The 7,768-nt window shown below is 45.5% G+C and overlaps 1 non-coding gene across 1 annotated transcript; it reads right to left on the bottom strand.

Moving 5' to 3' along the window:
* Window positions 1–2,193: 2,193 nt before the first annotated feature.
* TRNAQ-CUG (transfer RNA glutamine (anticodon CUG)) lies at window positions 2,194–2,265 on the bottom strand. Its single transcript has one exon. It is a non-coding gene; the product is annotated as a tRNA-Gln (tRNA).
* Window positions 2,266–7,768: the final 5,503 nt, after the last annotated feature.

The following is a 7,768-nucleotide window of genomic DNA, read 5'->3' as shown; positions in this document are numbered from 1 at the left end:
AAATAGAAGAAAAATACCTTAATCTGATAAAGGGCATCTATGAACAACCTATAGCTAACTTCATATCTAATGCTGAAAGCATGAACATCATCTTCCAAACATGGGAGAAAAGGAAAAGATATCAGTTCTCACCATTTCTTTGCAACATTGCATTAGAGGTTCTGGCCACAGCAATAAGGCAAGAAAATTAAGTAAAAGGCTTAAAGATAAGAAAGGAAGAAGTAAACCTATCTTTGACATAATTATGTGTGTAGGAAATCCTAAGGAGTCTACAAAACACAAAACAAAACAAAACACAACACCTGCCAGGATTGATAAGTGAATTTAACAAGGTGCTAGAGTTGCAACTTTGGGGACAAGTGAGAGATTACAGGCAAAGTGAAATCTGCCTCTACCAAAGGAACATGAGGAAGAGGGGGTGGTAAGACTGGTGAGGGACCTGTCCTGATCTGAGCTAGGGCAGTTTTTTTGTTTGTTTGTTTGTGAACCCGTGCCCCCTACAATGGAAGGGCAGAGTCCTAACCACTGGACCACCAGGGAATTCCCTGAGCTAGGGCACTTTTGATGGAATACAGAAAGGAAGGGATATCTTCTCTACCAGGCTGAGGAAAAAGTTCCAAGCACTAGGTAGGGATGTGATGGAGATCCAGGATGCCTAATGAATTGGAGATGGAGATGGTTGACAGATATAGAGGGGTGAATAGGGCCTATTTACAAACTTGAAATTTCATTAAAAAAATAAAAATTAAATAAGGACTAAATGTTCCTTAAGGAGAGGAGGTAGAGGGCCTGAATGAAGGGTTAGGAGTAAAAATGTCCAGATTGCTGTGGAGAAGCCTGCTGATCACATCCATGAAATTTTCCTTTACACAGTCTACTGGACAGACCTCGAATCCCTGGATGTGCATATCACTGGCCATGGGATCTCCATGCAGTAGTCCTTGACTTTTGGTCTCAGCTGTCCTGAACCTCTTCAGGCCCTGCAGGCAAAAAGTCTGTAAGGGAAAAGAAGGGGGAGTTGGGAGGAGAGAGTACCTGCCAGTCAATTTTAGGGAAGACAACAGGGTGTCTAAATTAGCGACCACACAAATCACAAAAGATTTACATAACCTACAGTATCCCCACAGAAAAGCAAAAGGAAATGTAGCAAAAATAAATATGGAGCAGCTTCAGACTTTCTGGATAGAAAACATTCTTCGGTGGATCAATGTTCTTGGGTGGCAGAAGACATTTTAACTAGGTAAGAAGATCCTTCAAAATTCTCCTAAATTTTTCTATAAATAGAAGGAAAAGGTCATGGCCTTCTTTTTCAATGGTGTCTTCTTGGAACAGAGTCTGGCGGGTTGAAGGCGAAGCCTAGCGGGTCCAGGATTTGGCCCTCAAACAGCTTCGGCTCGTCTCACTTTCGCCCCCGGAGGAGCCCGGGCAGGGCAGCCGAGGGTCAGGGACCTGGAATCCCTAGCTGGGATCGCTTTGGGGGGCAGAGTTTAGGCCTTAAGGAGAAGATTCCCCCAGACTTTAGGTACAAAGTTAGGACAGCTGTGGCCTCTACTGGCCTCAACAGAGACAGAGAAGCTCAGGATTCTACTGGTAGCCGGCAGGAAAGGACAGAGGAAAATAAAATGAAATGCATCCAATCTTCTGCTTGAATCCACGACTCAGAAATTTAGTCTCACCATCCTATGGCGGAGCTAAAAAAACTGCTTCATGTTTAAATTATTTTCTGCCTGCGTAGAAACAGGATATCGGTGCAGTTACTTGACGCCGCTGTGAAGCCCCCTTGAGGGGCAGGACTCGGTGGGCACAGCCTCTGCCCTCTACCCCCGAGACCCAGGGGGCCTCGACGAAGGGGTGGCACTGGCTCGGTCGCTGCGCCGCTTGGCGGCGGGGCCGGGGTCTCTGATGGTCAGAGACCGGCAGAGCCTCCCGGATCCAGCGGGGACGCCCCGGGCTCGCCCCCCACCTGTGTGGACTGACCGCGCCTCTCGGAAAAGCGGGTTTCCGGGAGCACACTGCTGAGGGGCAGGCTGGAGAGTGCGGGGAACAAGGCTGCCAGGCGCCGGCGGAGGGGGAGGGAGGGACGCGCGCAGCGCGTGGCCCGCGGAGCCTTCTTCCCCAGGACCCAGAAAGTGGGGTCCTGGAGAGCTGGACTTCGGGCTGGGCGAGTAAAAGCCGGGCGCGGCCTAAAGGGAAAGGTCCCACCGAGACTCGAACTCGGATCGCTGGATTCAGAGTCCAGAGTGCTCACCATTACACCATGGAACCGCCGCCAGGCCCGCTCCTCCCGCCGCGGAGCCAGGCCGCGCGCAGCCCCGCGGGCCCAGCACCCGCCTCCCGCCGGGCGCTCTCGTCCCCCCGCCCCGAGCCCGCTTCCTCCGCGACGCCAGGAGGCGCCTGACTCGCCTGCCCTCAGGTTTGTACGTCGTGGAAAGACACGAAGTCCATTCGGGAGGAGCGACAGGGAAGGACTTTGCGGCCTCCCCCAAATGCGCCTGCTCTGCCGGCATTTCTAGAGTTTTCTGCCCTGAGGTAAAATTCCTAACAGGGGGGGAAAGAAAAGTTCCTTTCCTCTTTTTTGCAATTGTCCTCTTCCCGTTGTCCTAGGAGCTCTGAACATCCTCAGAACAGCCCTTGGGACTTTATGAGATTGCCCCATCCTCCTCCTCCACCGCCGATTCTCTTCTTAGACCCCGGCCGCGTTCCTTGCTGTCTTCCTCCTCATTCTTCCCGCTTCCTTCGTCTGTTTCGCTACCACTTGTCCTCCCTTTCCCTGCTCCCGCCCCAGTACACAGCACAGGCTTTCAGAACAGGGGGAAGGCGGCCACAGTCTGTCAGGAAGGTGAGGAACATTTTCCATCAACGCGAGAAGCCCCCGACTGCTTCTCGGGTCAGGACCCTTTAGGGGTCCTTGCTTGGAGAGAGTGGCTGAGCGTCCACAGCCAGTGCTCGAGGCCTGGACGGTGTGGGCCTTTTGCCCGCGCCGGGACCACCCTGGAGTTGAGGTAACTCCAAAATTAAGAACCTTGGGTTCGGCGCAGCTCCTGGCTGATTGGTCAAATGCCACGAAAGTGAACAGCCAGCACTCTTCTCCCTAAGGGCCTCAATTGAGAAAAATCAGTGGCTTCTCATATCGCCCCCTCGTGGCTACGTCCGGTACCGCGCACAGTGATCAGAGTGCCATAGATGCTAGAAAATTCAAAGAACGCTGAGCGATACCTAGGACCTTGAAATTAAAAGCACAGCAAACTACCTACTACATTAGATGCATGGAGGGAAAAAAGTATGCGCCTCCCTTTTGGCTACAAGCGGGGGTTGAAAAAGCAACTTTCTAGTCTTTTAGGATTCAGGCAGAAGAAAGATGAATGAGTCATAGAATGGGTCATGGCTCCAACATTCTGCAGCCAGCCTTCCTGTTTTAAAATTTACAGTGTTCTTTGGAGAAATGTCTATTTGGGTCTTCTGCCCATTTGTGGATTGGGTTATTTGCTTTTTTGGTATTAAGCTGCATGAGCTGCTTGTATATTTTGGAGATTAATCCTTTGTCTGTTGTTTCATTGGCAAATGTTTTCTCCCATTCTGAGGGTTGTCTTCTTGTCTTGTTTATGGTTTCTTTTCCTGTGCAAAAGATTTTGTTTCACTAGGTCCCATTTGTTTATTTTTTATTTTATTTCCATTATTCTAGGAAGGGGGTCAAAAAGGATCTTGCTTTGATTTATGTCATAGAGTGTTCTGCCAATGCAGATGGCTAACAAACACAGGAAAAGATGCTCAACATCACTAATCATTAGAGAAAAGCAAGTCAAAGCTACAATCAGGTATCACCTCACACCAGTCAGAATGGCCAACATCAAAAAGTCTAGAAACAATAAATGCTGGAGAGGGTGTGGAGAAAAGGGGACTCTCCTGCACTGTTGGTGGGAATGTAAGTTGGTACAGCCACTATGGAAAACAGCTTGGAGGTTCCTTAAAAAACTAAAAATGGAACTACCATATGACCCAGGAATCCCACTACTGGGCATATATACCCAGAGAAAACCATAATCCAAAAAGAAACATGTACCACAGTGTTCATTGCATCACTGTTTACAATAACCAGGACATGGAAGCAACCTAAATGCCCATCAACAAATGAATGGATAAAGAAGATGTGGCACATATATACAATGGAATATTACTCAGCCATAAAAAGGAGTGAAATTGAGTTATTTGTAGTGAGGTGGATGGACCTAGAGACTGTCATACAGAGTGAAGTAAGCCAGAAAGAGAAACCAAATACCATATGCTAACTCATATATATGGAATCTAAAAAAATGATACTGATGAACCCAGTGACAGGGCAAGAATAAAGATGCAGATGTAGAGAATGGACCTGAGGACATGGGGCGGGGGGGCAAAGGGGAAGCTGAGACGAAGTGAGAGAGTAGCATTGACATATATACACTGCCAAATGTAAAATAGATAGCTGGTGGGAAGTTGCTGCATAACATAGGGCGATCAGCTCCATGATGGGTGATGACTTAGAGGGCTGGGATAGGGATGGTGGGAGGAGTTGAGGGAGGGAGGAGATATGAGGATATATGTATAAATACAGCTGATTCACTTTGTTGTACAGCAGAAAGTGGCACAATAGTGTAAAGCAATTATATTCCAATAAAGAGCTTTAAAAAAATAAAAAATAAAAGCGTATTGACTGACAAAAAAATAATAAAATAAAATAAAATTTACAGTGGCCCAGAGATGCTGCCGAAGGTCTCTTGCCACCATCTGTGCACAACCCAACATCTGAGTGTCTGGACACTCATAACTCTTGAGTGGAGAGTGGGATCTTACACTCATTGTGTGAGAAGGGAGAGAAGAGAAAAGGTTTTCCCCCTTAGACTGAAGTATGTTAGATTCAGTGAGGAATTATAAATGAGCCATAGCTGTGGTTTATTTCCTGTTAACAGTGGTTACTCCAAGGGAAGTTAGAATGGAGGAGAGGAATTGAAAAATTTTCTTATACATTCTTTTATCATGCAACTTACAAAGAGAATATATACATGTGTTGCTTGTGTCTAAAAAAGAAAGGAAAAGAAAAAATGAAAGAAATTTGTTTCAGATGCTAGTGCAGAGGCAATTTAATTGGGGAGGGGGAGGGAGAGCATCTTTGGGGAGAGAACTCTGAGAGGGTACCAGAATTATGAGAAGATCCCCAGGGATAAAGCTGGAGCATCACTAAGACCAATTAGGGCAGAGGAGGGAGGTATGGCTACTGGGCTGAGCAGCATTCTCCTACAGGTGGGTTCTTCTGGGCTCTATCCCCACCCTCATACTCATCTCTGAAAGGGTCACAAAACCACCTTCCCCCTACTAATGCTGTCTGTGCTTGTGAAATGAATGTGATCAAAAAGGTTGATAATTTCGTAATGACTGGACCCCATTTCCCACATTTAAGAATGACCAATTGATATGTACACACCTGGAGTACTTTGCAGCCATAAATGTGAGGAATATCTCTATGAATCAATGTGGAGTTATTTCCAGAATGTGCTTTTATGTGGGGAAAAAAAAGCAAGGTGCAAAAGAGCAGGTACACAGTGTTACCAATCCAGGTCCTTGGACTCTTCAGTCAATAGAATTGATAAGATGTCAGATGAGGATTTCAGGCAAGGCCTTTTTAGGGCTGGTGCTACAGTACAAGGAAATGAAAGCAAGAAACAGGTGCCCTTGCTTGCTCCCAGAGAGAAGCTGCTTGGGTTGTTAAAAGGAGTAAAAACGCCATGGGTTGGTCAGGGGACCTAGCTTAGGTGGTCTGCCCATCCCCTTTGTGGTGTTGTGTGCAGGAATCAGGTGCAGTACCCTGCTTTAGCTTTAGGCACCTCAGAAATGGCAGTTGGTTTGTGGCCTTTTTGTATCTTATTGTTCATAATTGCTCCAACTGTGATGGTGTGCATTTATTTTTAGTCCAGTATAGTTTCTTTGTATTCTGTTGCATCAGGCGATATTCATCCAGATGTGATGCCAAAATTCTTGGCTTTCTTTGTATAGGTGCAGAAAAGAAATACGGAGACAGAGTTCTGAAGGAACGAGAAAAATAGCTTTAATCTTTGCCTGGCAAAGGGGGTAAAACAGCAGCCTAGTGCCTCAAGAACTGTGCCCCCTTCCCTGGGGAATAGGGAAAGGTTATGTAGCCCAGGGCTCGTGGTCTGGGGTAGGTGATAAGGCTCAAAGTAATTAAGGTCTTACATTTCTTTTCTTCTGCAAATTCATGGCCAAAGCTGGCGTCAGGTGGCTCAGCAACCCGGTCTGGTGTCCCTGAAGTTATTGGCCTGTGACCTTCTTTCTGAAATGAAGAGTGCTACAAGGGAGTGTAGGAGGAGAAGAAATGCCAGGTGCAAAGGGTAATTCATATGGAGCCAGAGAGTAATCAGCTTTGTGAAAGACAAGTCTAGCTACAAGTGTTTGTTAGTAGTAACAGCTAAAGAATAACCAAGATTGCTTAACTCTTTCAGGCCTGTTTCTGTTGTTTCCCCCAGCTTGTTCATTGTTTCCTTATTTTCCCTGTTTATCAGAAGAGTCTCATTTCTGTTTTTGCTGCAACATGTGCAAGCACTCCAGTAAAGGGTCCCAGGTCCCAGCCCCCCGCCTATCTCAACAGGATTCTATCTTTTGTGTAAGGAAAAGGGGAAATAGTTATGCTTATCTTGCAGGAAGGATAGGCCAGAAAATAATGAAAATGTTTTTATCTAGGGTTGCAGGGGATGGAGTCTAAGATGTGGAGGTGGGAGAGGCTTGTTTTGTTTTTGGTTTTGGTTTTTGGTTTTTTTTTTGGCTGTGTCAGGTCTTAGTTGCAACATGCAGGATCTTTGTTTCAGGGTGTGGGATATTTCTCTGCGGTGTATAGGCTTCTCTCTAGTTGTGACGCGTGGGTTTTTGTTTTTGTTTTTTTCTCTAGTTGAGGCACGCAGGCTCACTAGTTTCATGCACGGCATGTGGGATCTTAGTTCCCTGACCAAGGATGGAACCCGCATCCCCTGCATTGCAAGATAGATTCTTTACCACTGGAGCACCAGGGAAATCCATCTAAGTGTATCTTAATACAGTTTTTATTTTTTAATCTATGTCACTGTTTTACATATTCCAAAAGAGGCTGAAAAAGCTAACCTCAAAATTAAAAAATAAAAGCAGAACAAATGAATTTAACTATATATCAAATGATAATATAATCACATAGAATATAATTAATTCAAGTAAATTTTGAAAGCAGTGCTTGTCTGTACACCCATAATGGGGTATACCCTTAGGACATCTTAAACTTTACTTAATAGGTTTAAGGTTGGTCATAGAATTGGTATAATAATTCTGAAGCTGTCTTGTGTATATTGCAGGATAGAGCAAATTAGTAAAAACATTGATATTGTCAGGAATCAAGGTTGTGAACTTGGGAGAAGGAGGACAAAAATGTGAAGTGGGAAGAGCTGAGGAAGAACCTTATGGTGTTGGATTGGAATTGGAGATAGCCACATCAACTAATTGTTACTGAGTCCAAGCTCTCCTTCTGCACACTGCACAACAGGCCAGTAAATTGAGAGATGAGTTGCTGCGACAATAAAAAGTGACTTGATTCAGAAAGCCAGCAGACCAAGAAGATGGTGGACTAATGTCCCAAAGAACCATTTTATGGAGTTAGAATTCAGGCTTCTTTTATTTTATTTATTTATTTATTTATTGTTTGCTTGTTTGTTTGTTTGCATTGGGTCTTTGTTGCTGTGCACTGGCTTTCTCTAGT

The sequence above is a fragment of the Hippopotamus amphibius genome, chromosome 1 (assembly GCF_030028045.1).
Source record: "Hippopotamus amphibius kiboko isolate mHipAmp2 chromosome 1, mHipAmp2.hap2, whole genome shotgun sequence".
Taxonomy (NCBI): domain Eukaryota; kingdom Metazoa; phylum Chordata; class Mammalia; order Artiodactyla; family Hippopotamidae; genus Hippopotamus; species Hippopotamus amphibius.
This window is presented reverse-complemented; position numbering and strand designations above follow the sequence as displayed.